An 18,274-nucleotide genomic window follows, 5' to 3' on the forward strand; every position below is an offset into this window, starting at 1 on the left:
TAAAGGTTTCAAATTCTGCTTCATTGAAGATTTCAGCCATGAGGTTCTGAAGGAATGAATGGCATTTAAGTCTCTGATGTCTGAATTCTTCCAAATGGGTCTCAGAGCATTCCTCCTGTTCCCACCTCGATTGAGAATTGTCCTCTCTGATAATTCCCATGGTCTCTTTAAGCCATTAAATGAAGCTCAAAAATTTTTCGACCAACAAACTTCCTCTGTGATGGCCTAATTAAGGTTCTGCTTTTTTTTGGCTTTTACTTAAGTTTTTAAACTATTTACCAGCTTATTGATCTGGTCAGTTAGAATGCGAGGGTTCTCTTATTTGGTTTGAACTGTAGGTATATTTAGTATTTTTAGATTAACTTTTCTGTTCCCTTTTGGGATTCTGCTTGTTTTTTTTTATTTTTTGAAACTATTTAGTAGATGTTTTGGTGTTCGATTTCTTTTTTTTTAACAGAGATGGTCTCGCTCTCTCTTTTTTTACATTTTAAGATGTCGTCCTGCTTTCTTCTTGCGATAAAACCTTATTTTCTTGCTGTGTCATTTTCAGTTGTTTATGTGTGAAAATAACCAACATAAGTCAGTGTTTGTTTTCTCCTTTTTCTGAAATACTAGTATTTTAGTACTCTGTTTTATGATTTAAACTTCTTTTTAAATCGCAGTAGTTTTTTTTCTGTTCTCTTTTATATGTTTCTTCATATATTTTTTGGATTATGGGTGGCTTTTTAAAAACTTTTATCTTTTGGGCTGCCATCAGGAGAGATGGGGGAAGATTTAGCTTTAGTTTATCTCTTGGCCAATCTCTGACCTATTTCTGAGTCTTTGTGAGTGGGGGGGAGGAGGTATTTCTTTTTTTAGATTAGATTTTTTCACCTAGGCTATTTTGAAACGACTGTAATGTCCGATATGTCGTAACTTCCGGTTCCTCCTTGAACCTTTCTTCCTCTTCCGGGTTCATGAGTTTGTATTCTGGTTAATCATTTACGTTCCATATTACTGGTTTTACTATGATGGATAAGATTATTAATTTTGTTTTGTGGAATACAAACGGTTTAAACCATCCAAATAAGTGGAAAAAAAATTCAAAGTATTCCATAGAATGAATGCCCATATTATCTTTGCACAAGAAACTCATGTGAGTAAAGAAGATAATCAGTATTTTTTTAGGTTTTGGAAAGATCAGCAATACCATTTGAATTCTCAGGCTAAAGTGAAAGGAGTTTCTATTTTTATAGATTCTTCAATTCCATTTGTTCACTTCAAACAATTTCAGATCTGAATGGTAGATTTTTGTTAATTACTGGCCTACTCCGTAACAAAAAAAGTGGTTGTGGTTAATGTTTATGCTCCAAATGTTGACTATCCTGATTTTTAAACATTTATTCACATCCCTTCCCAATTTAAATGATTACATGTTGATAATGGGAGGAGATTTTATTTGCTGTTTAAATCCTTCAATGGATAGATTTAAGTCGAATCAAGCACTTCTGAATAAATCGGCTACCTTTATTAATTCTTTTATGCTTGATTTTGGTATTTCAGAAATTTGGAGGTTTTTACACCCAAAGAATAAAGAGTTTTCATTTTTTTCCCATGTGTACCACAGTTATTCTAGAATTGATACTTTTTTATTGACTCTTGTTTAATTCCCTCTGTTACTGACTGCAATTATGATTCCATTGCAATCTATGACCATGCGCCCCTGAAATCCTCTATTAAATTAATATATACACCTCCTAGCTTTGGACAATGGTGATTCAACTCTGTATACTACAGGACTCAGACTTTGTCAATTTCATTAAGGAACAGATTGATTTCTTCTTTTCAACAAACTCTATGGAAGAAATTTCCAGAGGGATTCTATGGGATACTTTTAAAGCATACATCCATGAGCAGATTATCTCATATTCTGCTGGACTGAAAAAACCAATGTAACCCCCTGGGTCGCCTTAGGCTCGCTCAGCTCGTTCTTGTCTAGGGAGAGCAGCCTTCGGCCCCGCCAACTGGGTAATCAGCTGGTGTGGATGCTGTGTGATGTCCCCGCCTCGCCCAAAAACAGACAGTACACCATATGCGATTAAATGAGTACAATTTATAAAGATTACTATAACTAAGTGATTAATAATGATACAGTAGATATGAAGAAAAAAATAAAGAAAAGGCGCCAAACTTATCAAAGTCCAAACCACTTCGTGCACAACCGTTGGAGCTCAATTACTGAAGTCTTCTGGCCACCATTCGATCCCCTCTGAAGTCTTCAACGAGCAGCTCAGGACCCTCCGAAGTGGTCAACCAAGCACATCTAGCTTCATCTCCTCTCCTCGGAGTACCTCCTGGCCTCGGACCCCCGCTTGGGGTCCGTTCCTCGCCCAGCTTACAGCATTGCGTCCTCTCTCTCAACCCCCCTCGCGCCGATCTGCCCAAAAGCCCGTCAACAAAAGCTTACAGACTCAGAAAAACAACATTAATCCCCATTTGGTTTACAAAGGAATACAATTCTCGTTATCAGTAAATTTTAACCCAAATAAGCTTCCAGCACTCTCTCGCAACAAAGAAGCATTCCTGCTTTTAACAAAACAAAGAAGCCCTTTTTATTACATACACAGTAACAAAGAAAAAAAGAAACCCCCTTTATACTCTCCCCCACCAAATAAAAGTCATGTCCTCATGACTATTAAATAACTCGCCACCTTTCCTGCCAACACACCGCAACCCAAGCACAAACAGTGACCTCTCCTCCCCACACAGTAACCCTCACGCCCTGTTCCTCAGGCGCTACATAGGCCAACTATCTGGGAGTTCCCTAACCCTTCTGAGACCTCCGTACCCCCTCACCTAAACCCTTCAGGCTCGGACACAATTGGGGATACCTTGGGCCCACTACCAACTCCTCTCTCAACCTCTCACTCATGCCCCACACTGCACACAGCTAACCCTCCCCGCTACACCTGACTCAGTGGGAGAAGGGCCAAAGGTCTCTTCCTCAATCGAGGGAAAGTCAGCAAAAGGCAGCATGTACCACACGTCCAGCACATCATCCATCGAATCTGTATTCTTCCTCATTTCTGTGATCGGTAGCTGCTGTTTGATCTTCTCCAAACGGAAACACGTGGCCTGCACTGCTCCCGCAGTCTCTTCAGCCTCCTGTTCAGTATTCACTGCACTTCTCTCCAGCTTTTTCTTCCTCATGACTTCTTCCAGATCAACTTTCAGGTTTTGCACTTCATTTGAACTGTCGATGGTCATCTTCAGGTTCCCTTCAAGCCTCCGCTTCTCTCTTCTGAGATTTGACTGCAATTTCTTCACCTCCGCAAACTCCCCTCTCCAGGTTCTCAGTTTGCTATTACCCTCAGTCAGACAACTTTCTTCATTCTCTCCAACTTGTAAGTCTTCCGACTGGTTCCAGATCGCTTTCTCCAGTCTCTCCGTCTTCATTTCAAACTTGATTCCGTAGAGACAGTCACTCACGAGCTGCGACCTTCGCCAGCCCTGGCAGGTGTCCCGAAAACACTTTAACTCTGTAGTTCTCAGCTGCTCCTGCAACGACCTCACTTCATATTCTCCTGAGGCAAATCCAAATACCAAGAGATCATCCACATACACCAAAACTCCAAACGCCTCCACATCCGCTATGGTCTTCCACCTGCCCCGCAGGAAGGTTGCAAGGGCTCCAGATATGCCCTGTGGCATCTTTTCGGACCCGAAGACTCCTAGTGAATTTATAACGGCTGTCTTCTCCTTGTCGGCCTCACTCATCGGGATCTGGCAACATCCACTCCTCAGATCCAGCACCTTAAACCACATCGCACTACTCAGACAGGCCCTCAGGGCCATTTTCTGGTCACTGACAGGTCGCCTCTTCAACGCAATACAATCCACACACACGCTGCCTACGTCTTCCACGGCTTCAGGGTCCAGTCGCCGCAACCTCTCTCTCTCCGAGGTGTCTTCAGCAGTCAACTCCCCTCCCTCGTGGTATTTCGCAGCGTCCACTAAGAGGGTCTCACCCTCAGATACTTCCATCAGGCCGTACCACCACCGGCTCTTGTTTGAATTCGGTATCGGCCCAATGCTGCTACACACGTCCGCACAAGCAGCTCGAAACTCTGGGTGCATCGACAATGCCTCCAAACAACGCTCACCCGCCTCCTCCGGGCAGGCCCCCAAGCGCACCAGCAGGATATTGGTTCTCTCTAGAACAGAAACGCTGCCCGTCTCAACAGGGTCCGGACACATCAGCATTAACGATTCATGAACCTCAGTCTCCTCCACATTTGCCTCCAAGAACTCCATTTTCACTGACCAACAACCGTCGTCTGGATAATCAACGGCACTGGTACCCCAAATCTCCAGTGCCCTCAATGTCGTCCAGGGTAAATGCTTCCAATAACGGTTATAAAACAAACTGTACAGCAACTTAATTGACGCCCCGGTGCCGAGGATGGCTTTAACTTGACTTCCATCCATCCGTAACAACACCTGTGCGCGTGGCCCCTCTAAGCCTTCAGGAATAGAGTCTGCTCCTTTCGGGATTTCCTTGGTACATTGCTGGGAACGTGCTTCCCCAGAGACCCCAAGCCGTTCCCCCACTGGGCCTCCTCTAAGTTTCCCGACACCTCTCGAATCAACGGAACAACTGATCCCCTTGACAGATCCCCTTGGCACCACAAGCAATTTATCTGCCCCCCCCTAGGCAAAAGGGATACCCTAAAAACTTTCCACCAATCTCCTGCCGCGGATATGATAAGCCCCCCAGCTGCGGCATTTGACTTCCAGTCGAACCACACGCATTTTCCCACACTTTCCCAGAACTGGCAGCTGTCACTTCGAGGTAATTGCGCCCGACAGTTCTAACAAAGTCACCAGCCCGCCTACTCAAATTTTCAACCAGTCCCTGTCGCTTTCCCTCAGCCAAGCACTGCCACTCACCCAACAACTGAGGGGTCCGCTCCGCCCACGCCTCCGCCCCTTTAGGGCTGGACATTATTTCAACAACCAGGCAGAGCTCACCACTGCTGAAACATCCCAACCTGTCACTCCTCACTCTCCAAACAGTACGGACAACCCATGGTCCCACCACCATTTCGTCAGCACTAGTCGGAACTCGAACAACGACCTCCAGGCTACCAACAGCAGCCACCCCACCCAACACACACGCAGTGATAACCAGCAATCGCACACCCACAAAGGCACACCAACTCTTCGCCGCAGACACAATTTAATGAGGGTGATCACACAGCTTCCACAGAAATCAATCCCGGACGAGCCCCCACAATGTAACCCCCTGGGTCGCCTCAGGCTCGCTCAGCTCGTTTCGTCTAGGGGGAGCAGCCTTCGGCCCCGCCAAACTGGGTAATCAGCTGGTGTGGATGCTGAGTGATGTCCCCGCCTCGCCCAAAAACAGACAGTGCACCATATGCAATTAAATGAGTACAATTTATAAAGATTACTATAACTAAGTGATTAATAATGATACAGTATATATGAAGAAAAAAATAAAGAAAAGGCGCCAAACTTATCAAAGTCCAAACCACTTCGTGCACAGCCGTTGGAGCTCAATTTCTGAAGTCTTCTGGCCACCATTCGATCCCCTCCGAAGACTTCAACGAGCAGCTCAGGACCCTCCGAAGTGGTCAACCAAGCACATCTAGCTTCATCCTCCCTCCTCGGAGTACCTCCTGGCCTCGGACCCCCGCTTGGGGTCCGTTCCTCGCCCATCTTACAGCATTGCGTCCTCTCTCTCAACCCCCTCGCGCCGATCTGCCCAAGAGCCCGTCAACAAAAGCTTACAGATTCAGAAGAACAACATTAATCCCCATTTGGTTTACAAAGGAATACAATTCTCGTTATCAGTAAATTTTAACCCAAACAAGCTTCCAGCACTCTCTCGCAACAAAGAAGCATTCCTGCTTTTAACAAAACAAAGAAGCCCTTTTTATTACATACACAGTAACAAAGAAAAAAAAGAAGAAACCCCCTTTACACGAATTAATAAAGAGATTTGTATGTTGGTTGATAAGATTAAAGCAATCGACAAAAATATTCAACACAAAGTACAAAGATGCTGTGGTCAAGTAAACACGTACAAACAAGCTGGATGAACTCAGCAGTCTGCTTGACCTGCTGAGTTCATCCAGCTTGTTTGTAAGTGACAAAAATATTCTATTGGTCCTAGTCAGGAGCTTTATAAAAAGAGGGTCGAACTTCAAATGGAGCAAGTTTACTTTTAACATCCTCGATTGAAAATCAATTGATTAAGTCTAGGTGTCATGTAATATATATGGTGATAAATCTGGTAAACTTGTAAAGGGGGTATTTTCTTTTTCATTGTATGTGTAACACTTACCCACAGGCTGGTATATGTCTAGGGGAAAAAGGGATCCAGCCACTCTCCAACCCACCTCCCGTACACGCAGGTGCTGTGAGAATCGAGTTTACGCCTCGAGCCCGCCAACAGTATCAAATCCACAACAAATACCGTTATGAAATACACTTTAAAGAGTTTACTAAAATTAAAAAGAGTAGTAAGCAATACAATATATATACACAAGGAAAAAAAACAAAAGGCGCCACTTATCAAAGTTCAGTCTGTTTAGTGCACTCGTTGGAGCTCAATCAACGAACCAATCGACCCATCCGGCCGTCGCACCTGGGACCACCCCGGTGGTCTTACGAGCAGTCCAGCACACGTCCACCTTCTTCCATGTCTTCCTCGGCTTCCCCCCAAGAAACCCGCGAAAAACCCCTCCCCCAAGTTCCCAGCATCACAAGACACAATGACATTCCCCATTGATTAACAAATGAATACAATTACCATATCAGCCATTCTAAAGTGAAACAACGGCTAGAGAAACACTTATCCGACAAAGAAACATTCCTACTTGTAACAAACCAAAGAGGCCATTTTGAGTAACATACCCAGGACATTGTACATTCTCTCCCCACCAGCAAATGTCATGCCCTCATGGCATTACTAGAGGTCCCCAAAGCTTCTCGCAACACACAAAACCCAACCCAGGTGCAGAAAGCAGTGACATAACTACCCAGAGCAGTAGAAATCACACTCGGTTCTCCCGGTACCACATATGTCAACCGCTCCGGGGGGCGCCTAATCCTCTGAGATCTCCATACCCCTTCTGCCCCACTGGGCTCCCTCGTCACCTGCGAACCCACTGTCTCGGACACCCCAGGTCTACCTGACAGACCCGCACCCCCTTCCTCACAGGGGTCCTCCCTCACCCGAGATCTCCCCGGCTCACGCTCAGATTCCACCCTCTCTCCCACCAATGTAGTCTGCCTCTCCATCTGACCCTCAAGACCTTCCCTCCTCTCACCCAATTCAGTATGGGAAGGGCCAGGAGCCTCCTCTCCTGGTACTGGAGCACTAGCGAATGGGAACAGGACCCACTCATCTGAGTCGTCCTCCTCTGAATCGGTAGCCATTCCCGAGTGAGGGACCCGTCCCCGCTCTTCAGCAGCGGGCTCTTCCCGTTCTCCGCTCCCTCGCAGAGTCCTTGTACTGGGCGTAACCTCCCACTCGGGCTCCTTATCCACCTGCACCGCTTGACCCAGTGGCAGCAGGTGATTCCTATGGAGTACCTTGATAGGCCCTTTTCCATCCTCGGGTTTCACCCGGTAAACTGGCAGGTTCGGCATCTGGCTCTCTATTACATAGGGGCTGGCCGCCCATCGATCTGCCAACTTGTGCTTACCAGGGAGTCCCAAATTCCGTAAAAGGACCCGGTCGCCCGGTAATAATTGTACAAACTTCACCTTTCGATCATACCGCATCTTATTCCGCTGATTTTGTTTGGTAGCCGCCGCCTCGGCCAACTCGTACGCCCGCTGTAACTCCCTCTTCATGTCGGACACGTACTTTAGATGGGACTTCCCGGGAAATTCACCCACTCCACCTCCAAAACACACGTCAATGGGCAACCTCGCTTCCCGCCCAAACATCAGATAATAGGGTGAATACCCTGTAGCCTCATTGCGAGTACAATTGTAACAGTGAACCAATTGTCCAATATGACGACTCCACCTGCTTTTCTGCCCAATCTCCAGCGTCCCAAGCATATCCAACAGGGTCCTGTTGAATCTCTCTGGCTGAGGATCTCCCTGTGGGTGGTAAGGGGTAGTCCTGGATTTCTCAACCCCAAGCATAGTCAGTAATTCCTGGATAAGGCGGCTCTCAAAGTCCCGCCCCTGATCACTATGGATTCGCCTGGGAAGGCCGTAATGCACAAAGTACTTCTCCCATAGCACCTTCGCCACTGTCGTCGCCTTCTGATCCTTGGTGGGAAATGCCTGAGCATAGCGAGTGTAATGATCGGTGATGACTAATACATTCGCGGTGTTGCTGGTGTCAGGCTCAATCGACAGGAAATCCATACATACCAGGTCCAGAGGTCCCGCACTCTGCAAGTGCGACAGTGGAGCCGCCAACGCTGGCAGGGTCTTCCTCTGGATGCAACGACGGCATCCCCTACAGTATTCTTCGACGTCCCCCCTCATCCGGGGCCAGTAGAACCGGTCTTTGAGTAATCCATATGTCTTTTCCACCCCCAAATGTCCAGAATCATCATGTAAGGCCTGGAGTACAGTCTGGTGATACTCCTCTGGCAGGACCAGTTGCCAACAGCGGGGTTGGTCCGGAGGCGTTGTTACCCGGTACAAGATTTTGTTCTTTAACTTCAACCGAGACCACTCCTTCAACAACAGATGCACGTATGGGTGTTTCGCCTTCTCAGCCAACGCCCCATCCCCCTTCTCTACCGCTCTCCACACTGTGCCAATGCCCGGGTCATTTTGCTGAGCAGTTGCCACTTCCCCCGGACTCAGTTCCGGCAACTGTTTAGTCCCCAGAGCGGTCAGGTCACAGTAAACTAGGGGTATGGCGTCGTCAAAAACCCCCAAATGGTCCACGGCTCGTTCCAGCCTCCCTCTTCCCTCGGCCTTCACGGTGATAACAAACTGACACATCGCCTTCACTCCAGGGGCAGGGACACTCTCCCACTCCTCGTCCTTCTCCTCCTCCCCCGGCTCCCGACGAGACAATGCATCCGCATCGATATTCTTGCTTCCGGGGCGGTACCTCAGGCTGAAATCATATACCGACAATGCCGCCAGCCACCGATGTCCTGTGGCATCCAGCTTCGCCGAAGTCAAAATATAAGTGAGAGGATTGTTATCCGTTCTCACCTCAAACTTGGCTCCGTAAAGGTAATCGCCCAGCTTGTCCACCACCGCCCACTTCAGCGCCAGGAACTCCAACTTGTGAGTGGGATAGTTTCTCTCCGATGGCGACAAGCTTCGGCTGACAAAGGCTACCGGCCTCAATGCTTTGCCATGCTCCTGGTACAGAACAGCCCCGAGACCCTCTCGGCTGGCATCCGTGTGCAGCACATATGGCTTCTGGGGATCGGCAAAAGCCAACACCGGGGCCTGGGTCAGTGCCCTTTTCAAAGATCGGAACGCCTCTTCACATTGATCATCCCATCTCGAGCCAAAAGGTTCCGCCGGGTTCCAGTATCCTCCAGCATCCTGCCTCTGGTTCCCCGTCCTCTTCTTCCCCACCGGGGGATAGCCACACAACAGCTGAGTTAACGGGTGACACACTTTGGCGTATCCTTTCACAAATCGCCGGTAATACCCACAGAACCCCAAAAATGAGCGCAGAGCACCCACTTTCTGGGGTCTCGGCCAGGTGGTCACAGCCTCTATCTTGGTTGGATCAGTAGCCACTCCCTCTCGCGAAATGATATGGCCAATGTAGTTAACCGACGACTTGCAGAACTGGCATTTGTCCAGGGAAAGCTTCAACCCTTCTTCATTAAGCCGGCCCAACACCTTCAACAGTCTCTCCTCATGTTCCTCCAAAGTCGATCCAAACACTATCAAATCGTCCAGGTACACCAGCACCTCCAACAGATTCATATCCCCCACAGTTCTCTCCATGAGCCTCTGGAAGGTGGCTGGGGCTCCGGATATGCCTTGGGGCATTCGTTCGAACTGAAAGAACCCCAATGGGCAGATAAAAGCGGTCTTCTCTTTATCGGCCGCACTCATCGGGATCTGGTAATACCCACTTCTTAAATCCAGCACACTGAACCACTTTGCACCGCTCAGGCAGGCCAACGCATCCTCGACTCTTGGGACAGTATATTGATCAGGGACAGTTCGCCGATTCAACGTCCTGTAGTCAACACACATGCGCACTCGCCCATTCTTCTTCCGTGCCACCACTATTGGGGACGCATAAGGACTTCGAGACTCAGCTATGATTCCGGCCTCCTTCAACTTGCACAAGTGCTGTCGCACGTCCTCAACATCTGCCGGAGCCAGCCGCCGGGATCTCTCTCGGAACGGGGTGTCCTCCGTCACCCGGATGGTGTGGCGAGTGCTTTTGGAGCAGCCAACATCAAACTCGCCCCGAGAAAAAACAGCTTCCATCTTCAGCATCTTCTCCACTAGCCTGCGTTTCCACTCCGGCGACACTGGGGAATCCCCGAAGTTAAAGGCTTCAGCGGTCAGCTCCCTTCGATGCTCCGATCCCTCCCCGTTAGGGGTCCGCACTGGTGCGCTGGACATTACCGTCACCGGGAACAGATGTGCCAGCGGCATTCCCCTCTTAAAGGTGATTTCTCTTGCCGTGGTGTTCCTGACACTTATAGCTATACGCCTCGCATGTACCACCCCTGGTCTCTGCACTTCGGGCCTCACCAGCGCCCCCGCCGGAAATCGTGTCTCCCCTTCAAGATCGTCTGGGGCATCTACTAACAGGGCTTCTCCTGTCGGCACTCCTGGGAATCTGGGGGTCCCCATCACTAGTGCTACCTCCCCTGGTTGGATCACCTTGGGCCTCGCCTGCGTACACCACACCGTCCCTCGTTTACACTCCGGGTCCAGCCCTTGGGAGGCAACCCCTTCTTCGAACACTGCTCGAAACACTGGATGCACCGAGAGGGTCTCCAGAAAGTCTTCCCCCCCTTTCTCCTTACAAGCTCCCAGGAGCCGTCGCACAACTGGGGAGTTAGTCCCCACCAGGAGGGCAGCACCACCGGTTTCCACCGGGTCAGGACACACCAACACCAACGTCTCAATAGCTTCCGACACTCCCACATCGCCCTCCGAGAACTCCAATCTCACCGATAGGTACCCATCGTACGGGTAGTCACCCTCGCTCACACCCCAAATCTGCAGGGCGTCAAATGGTGTTACGGGCAAATGCTTTAGATGTTGATTGTAGAAAGACCGGTACAATAAGGTCACCTGCGATCCAGTATCAAGAACGGCTTTTGCGTAAACTCCCTCTATCCGTAGACCCACACTGGCACGGGGTCCTACCAGCCCATCCGGAACAGAGGCGTGGGCACCCGGTGGTCTTCCGGCTGATCTCTGGGAACGTGTTCCTCCAGAGGCTCCAGTCCATTCCCTCACTGAGCCTCTCCTAAGTTTCCCCGACACCTCTCCCTTCTTAGTCGCAGGGGAGCTTGTCCTCCGCGGGACTCCTTGTCTCTCACAATCCCACCTAAAGTGACCCTCCTCTCCACAGCTATAGCACACACTGCCGGCTGCCCCTCCTCTCCCAGGACGGCTCCTGCTCCCAATCCACTGCACTGATCGCCCCTGAGAGTAGGTACCTCCCCTGTCCCTCCCCTCCAAAGGGGGTTCCCTACTCCCCGGGGGTTTGTCATTCCTCCACTCAGCCACCACTTCCTGTATCGCTGAGGATCGCTCCCGTAGGCCCGTGCCCCTTTTCCGCCCCAATGCCCTCTCTTCCTCTCGCACCTCTCTAATCAGTGGCCCGAAGGATGGAGGGGGACCTTTCCTATAAGCCTGCCGGATAGTCCACGCCACCTTGTCCTCCTCCAGAGAGCCACTGAATATCTGACTCATCCTCACGCTAGCCACGTCAGTCGCCTTCACTACCCCTCGGCGCCGCAGCCCCGAGAGCATCCCCTCCATCCTAAATATATACTCGGAGAGCTTTTCCCCTCTCCATTGTTCCAGGCGTTGAAACTCTGCTAAAAGCAGCCAGGGTTCCCCTGACAACCCAAACGCTCCCTCCAAAACTTCTAGGCAGTCTTCCACTGAGGCCCCAGGCTTCTCAGCTTTCAACTCCCGGATGGTTGTGGCTGCTAAACCCCTCAAACTTCCCAGCAATCGCTGCCTCTTCTCCTCCTCTGAACCTGGCCACTCCTCTAACATCAAAGACGTATGCTCGATCCAGGTCTCATAGTCCACCTCCCCATCCGGAGTAGGCTTGGCTCCGGAGAACACCCCCAGCTTCAGCCGTGGCCTCTCGGCCACCCCCACCAGGGAATAAAGTGCGGCTGCCAGCTCCGAGGCTTCCACCCTACCTGGGGAGCGGGGCTTAGTCACGACTCCCTCCTCCCACCTCCTTTTACTAGTGCCGGGCAGCTCTCTGGGGTCCACCTCTAGCTCCAGCTCTTCCCCCGATGTCTCCTCAGCCTCATCCTTGTAGAAGTGGAGCCCCCACGGCCCCTCCTCCCCCGGTACACTGACCGTCGCCGGCAGTTCCACCGTCCTGACTTCAGTACTCGTACGAACCAACACCCAGCTAGACCCCACCTCTTTACCACACCGTCTAGCTACCAATTCTACCTGCCCAATACCCTTCACCGAACTTAAACCCCTCACTATCACGTCTCCTGAAACTCGAAAATCCACTCCGCTCACTACGCATGCGTACTGTACCGGTACACCTTCAAACTGGCACCAACAAACAAACTTATCTCTGTCCATCTCCGCTCTGCTGCCTGCGCGACTCCACAGCCCCTGACAATCCAATCCCGGACGAGCCCCCACAAATGTAACACTTACCCACAGGCTGGTATATGTCTAGGGGAAAAAGGGATCCAGCCACTCTCCAACCCACCTCCCGTACACGCAGGTGCTGTGAGAATCGAGTTTACGCCTCGAGCCCGCCAACAGTATCAAATCCACAACAAATACCGTTATGAAATACACTTTAAAGAGTTTACTAAAATTAAAAAGAGTAGTAAGCAATACAATATATATACACAAGGAAAAAAAACAAAAGGCGCCACTTATCAAAGTTCAGTCTGTTTAGTGCACTCGTTGGAGCTCAATCAACGAACCAATCGACCCATCCGGCCGTCGCACCTGGGACCACCCCGGTGGTCTTACGAGCAGTCCAGCACACGTCCACCTTCTTCCATGTCTTCCTCGGCTTCCCCCCAAGAAACCCGCGAAAAACCCCTCCCCCAAGTTCCCAGCATCACAAGACACAATGACATTCCCCATTGATTAACAAATGAATACAATTACCATATCAGCCATTCTAAAGTGAAACAACGGCTAGAGAAACACTTATCCGACAAAGAAACATTCCTACTTGTAACAAACCAAAGAGGCCATTTTGAGTAACATACCCAGGACATTGTACATATGTTACTCAGAATGGCTTCTTTGTTTTGTTAAAAGTAGGAATTTTTTGTTGCAAGAGAGTGCTGGAAGCTTGTTTGGGTTAAAATTTACTGATAAGCAGAATTGTATTCCTTTGTTAACCAATTGGGATTAATGTTGTTCTTTCTTCTGAGTCTGTAAACTATTGTTGTCGGGCTTTTGGGAGATCGGCGCGAGGGGGTGAGAGAGAGAGAGGACGTGAGACTGTAAACTGGGCGAGGAACGGACCTCAAGGGGGGTTCCGAGGCCAGGAGGTAGCCCGAGGAGAGAAGATGAAGATAGATGTGTTTGGTTGACCATTTCGGATGGTCCTGAGCTGTGAGTCGAGGAGTTCGGAGGGGGTCAAATGGTGGCCAGAAGACTTCAATAATTGAGCTCTGACGGTTGTGCACGAAGTGGTTTGGACTTTGATAAGTTTGGCGCCTTTTGCTTTTTCTTTTTCTTTCATATATATTGTATTGTCTAGTACTCTTTTAGTTTTAGTAAACTCTTTAAAGTGTATTCCGTTACAGTATCTGGTGTGAGTTCGATATTGTGTGTGTACGCGCGGCATAACCTTGATCCCCACAGCCCCTGCGTGTACGGGAGGTGGGGTTGGTGAGTGGCTCCTTTTCCCCTAGACATATACCAGCCTGTTGGGTAATAGACAATAGATGCAGAAGTAGACCATTCGGCCCCTCGAGTCTGCACCACCATTCTGAGATCATTCACTAGCAATACCCAGTCCCTGCCTTGTCCCCATATCCCTTGATTCCCCTATCCATCAGATATCTATCCAGCTCCATCTTGAAAGCATCCAGAGAATTGGCCTCCACCATCTTCCGAGGCAGTGCATTCCACAACTCTCTGGGAGAAGAAGCTCTTCCTCAACTCTGTTTTAAATAACTGACCACTTATTCTCAATCCATGTCCTCTGGTACTGGACTCTCCCAACATCTGGAACATATTTCCTGCCTCAATCCTATCAAATCCTTTAATTATCTTAAACGTTTCAATCAGATCCCCTCTCAATCTCCTCAATTCCAGCATGTACAAGCCCAATCTCTCCAATCTCTCTGCGTAAGACAGCCCTGCCATCCCAAGAATCAACCTAGTGAATCTACGCTGCACTTCCTCGATTGCCAGAATGTCCTTCCTTAAACCTGGAGACCAAAACTGTACACAATATTCCAGGGGTGGTCTCACCAGGGCCCTGTACAAATGCAAAAGGACATCCTTGCTCTTGTACTCAATTCCCCTTGTAACAAAGGCCAACATTCCATTTGCCCTCTTCACTGCCTGTTGCACTTGCTCTTTCACCTTCATTGACTGGTGAACTAGGACTCCTAGGTCTCTTTGCATTTCTCCCTTACCTAACTCTACACCGTTCAGACAATACTCTGCCCTCTTGTTCCTGCTTCCAAAGTGGATAACTTCACATTTATTCACATTGAATGACATCTGCCAAGTATCTGCCCACTCACCCAGCCTATCCAAGTCTCCCTGTATTTTCCTAACTTCCTCTTTGCATGTCACACTGCCACCCAGTTTAGTATCGTCAGCAAACTTGCTGATATAGTTTTCAATGCCCTCATCTAAATCGTTGACATAAATCGTAAAGAGCTGTGCTCCCAATACAGAGCCCTATGGTACCCCACTAGTCACCTCCAGCCAGTCCGAGAAACACCCATTCACTGCTACCCTTTGCTTTCTATCTGCCAACCAGTTTTCTATCCATGTTGAAACCCTGCCCCCAATGCCATGAGCTCTGATTTTACTCACCAATCTCCTATGTGGCACCTTATCGAATGCCTTCTGAAAATCTAGGTACACAACATCCACTGGCTTACCCTCGTCTAACATCCTTGTTACACCCTCAAAAAACTCCAACAGATTAGTCAAGCATGATTTGCCCTTGGTAAATCCATGCTGGCTCGGCCTAATCCTATTTCTGCCATCAAGATGTGCCACTATTTCGTCCTTAATAATGGACTCAAGCATCTTCCCCACGACTGACGTTAGGCTAACAGGGCGATAGTTCTCCGTTTTCTCCTTCCCTCCCTTCTTGAAAAGTGGGATAACATTAGCCACTCTCCAATCTTCAGGAACTGATCCTGAATCTAAGGAACATTGGAAAATGATTACCAATGCATCCGCAATTTCCTGAGCCACCTCTTTTAGAACCCTCGGATGCAGACCATCTGGACCCGGGGATTTATTAACCTTCAGTCCTACCAGTCTACTCATCACAGTTTCTTTCCTAATGTCAATCTGTCTCAATTCCTCTGATATCTTATGACCCTGGCCCATCCATACATCTGGGAGATTGCTTGTGTCCTCCCTGGTGAAGACAGATCTAAAGTACGCATTAAATTCTGTTGCCATTTCCCTGTTTCCCATAACAATTTCTCCCAATTCATTCTTCAAGGGGCCAACATTGTTCTTAACTATCTTCTTTCTCTTCACATAGCTAAAAAAGCTTTTGCTATCCCCTTTTATATTCCTGGCTAGACTGAGCTCATACCTGATTTTTTCTCTCCGTATTGCTTTTTTAGTTAAGATCTGCTGTTCCTTAAAACTTTCCCAATCATCTGTATTCCCACTCATCTTAGCCCTGTCATACTTCTTTTTCTTTAATGCTATACAATCTCTGACTTCCTTTGTCAACCACTGTGGCCCCTTCCCCCTCTTTGAATCCTTCCTTCTCATTGGAATGAACTGCTTTTGCATCTTTTGTATTATCCCCAAGAATATCTGCCACTGCTGATCCACTGTCTTTCCTGCCAGGGCATCCGCCCATTTAACTTTGGCCAGCTCTTCCCTCATGATCCGCAGTCTCCTTTATTTAATTGCAACACTGACACCTCTGATCGGCCCCTATCCCTCTCAAATTGTAGATAAAAACTTACCATGTTGTGATCACTACTTCCTAATGGCTCCTTTACTTCAAGATCACTTATCAATTCCTGTTCATTACACATCACCAAGTCCAAAATAGCCTCGTTCCTGGTTGGCTCAAGCACAAGCTGTTCCAAAAATACATCCCTTAGACACTCCACAAACTCCCTATCCTGGGGTCCAGCACCTACCTGATTCTCCCAGTTCACCTGCATGTTGAAATCTCCCATAACGACTGCATTACCTTTAGCACATGCTAATGTTAACTCCCTAATCAACTTGTACCCAATATCCACGCTACTGTTTGGGGGCCTGTACACAACACCCATTAGGGTCTTTTTACCCTTACTGTTCCTCAGCTCAATCCACACAGACTCTACTTCCCCTGTTCCCAAGTCACCTCTTGCTAAGGACTGAATCTCATTCCTCACCAACAGGACCACCCCACCCCCTCTTCCCATATTTCTGTCTCTACGATAGCACGTATACCCTGGTACACTCAATTCCCAGGCCTGATCCCTTTGCAGCCATGTCTCCGTTATCCCAACAATATCGTAGTTCCCCATTTTCATCTGAGCTTCAAGCTCAGCTGTCTTATTTCTGACACTACGCACATTCAAGTATAGAATTCTGAGCCCATTCCTCCTCTCTTTGCTTAAAACACTGTCTACTCCTTGAACTTCCATCGGGCTAATTGCACCCTGAATTTTGATGACCTTCTCAAGATCACCCAAACCTTCTACACATTTAACCCCATGCTCCTTCTGACCAACCCTAAATGTTACAAACTATTGGCTTGTTAATTGAAATCTGCTTTGGCTAAACATCAGATTATTAAAATTCCTAAACGAGATGGAACTATGATGGTTGATCATGATGAGATAAATAAACCTTTTCAAGAATTTTACACCTCCTTATATCAATCAGAATTTCCTGATGACCCCACTATAATGCACGAATTCTTAAGGAAATTGAATGTTCTGATATTATCACCTAATGAACATTTAGTATTAGATGCTCCTATTACAGAACAAGAAATAAAAGATGCTTTTTCTTTGATGAATTCAAGTAAAGCACCTGGCCCAGATGGCTATACAGTAGAATTTTTAAAATCCTTCTTTACTATACTTTCTCCCTGGATATATAGAATCTTTAAGGATGCATTATTTATAGGTAAAGTACCACAATCTTTTTATGGTGCCTCTATTTCCTTAATTCTTAAAAAAGATAAAGATCCCACTGAATGTGCATCATATAGGCCTATATCCTTATTGAATGTTGATTCTAAGATCTTTTCTAAAATATTGGCAACTAGATTGGTGAATATATTGCCTCAAATTATTTCGATTGATCAGACTGGATTTATTAAAACCCGATATTCGTCCTTTAATATTAGGAGATTAATGAATATTGTTTATGCTCCTTCATCTAGAACTCCAAAATGAGTCATCTCATTGGATGATGAGAAAGTGTTCAGTAGAGTTGAATGGCCATACTTATTTAGCACACTTGAGAAATTTAATTTTAGCCCACAATTTATATCTTGGATTAAATTGACATACTATACCCCTATGGCTTCGTACTTACCAATAGTATAAGATCTCCATTTTTCCAGTTGTTTCATGGCACTAGGCAAGGCTGTCCTCTTAGTCCATTGTTATTTGATATTGCCCTGGTTCCTTTACCTTTTGCTGTTCGTGACTCACCTACTATATTTGGCATTTCCCATGGGAATGTGATACATCAGTTATCATTATATGCCGATGATTTGTTACTGTATATTTTGAATCCTGAGAAATCCATTCTTGCTGTTAAATCCCTGCTTGTTCAGTTTTTCTGGTTACAAACTAAATCTTAATAAGAGTGAACTTTTCCCTTTAAATATGCAAGTTTCAATTTACAGACGTTTACTATTTAGATTGGTTACGGATCACATTACTGATCT

Source organism: Hypanus sabinus, chromosome 7 (genome assembly GCF_030144855.1).
Source record: "Hypanus sabinus isolate sHypSab1 chromosome 7, sHypSab1.hap1, whole genome shotgun sequence".
Classification (NCBI taxonomy): Eukaryota; Metazoa; Chordata; class Chondrichthyes; order Myliobatiformes; family Dasyatidae; genus Hypanus; species Hypanus sabinus.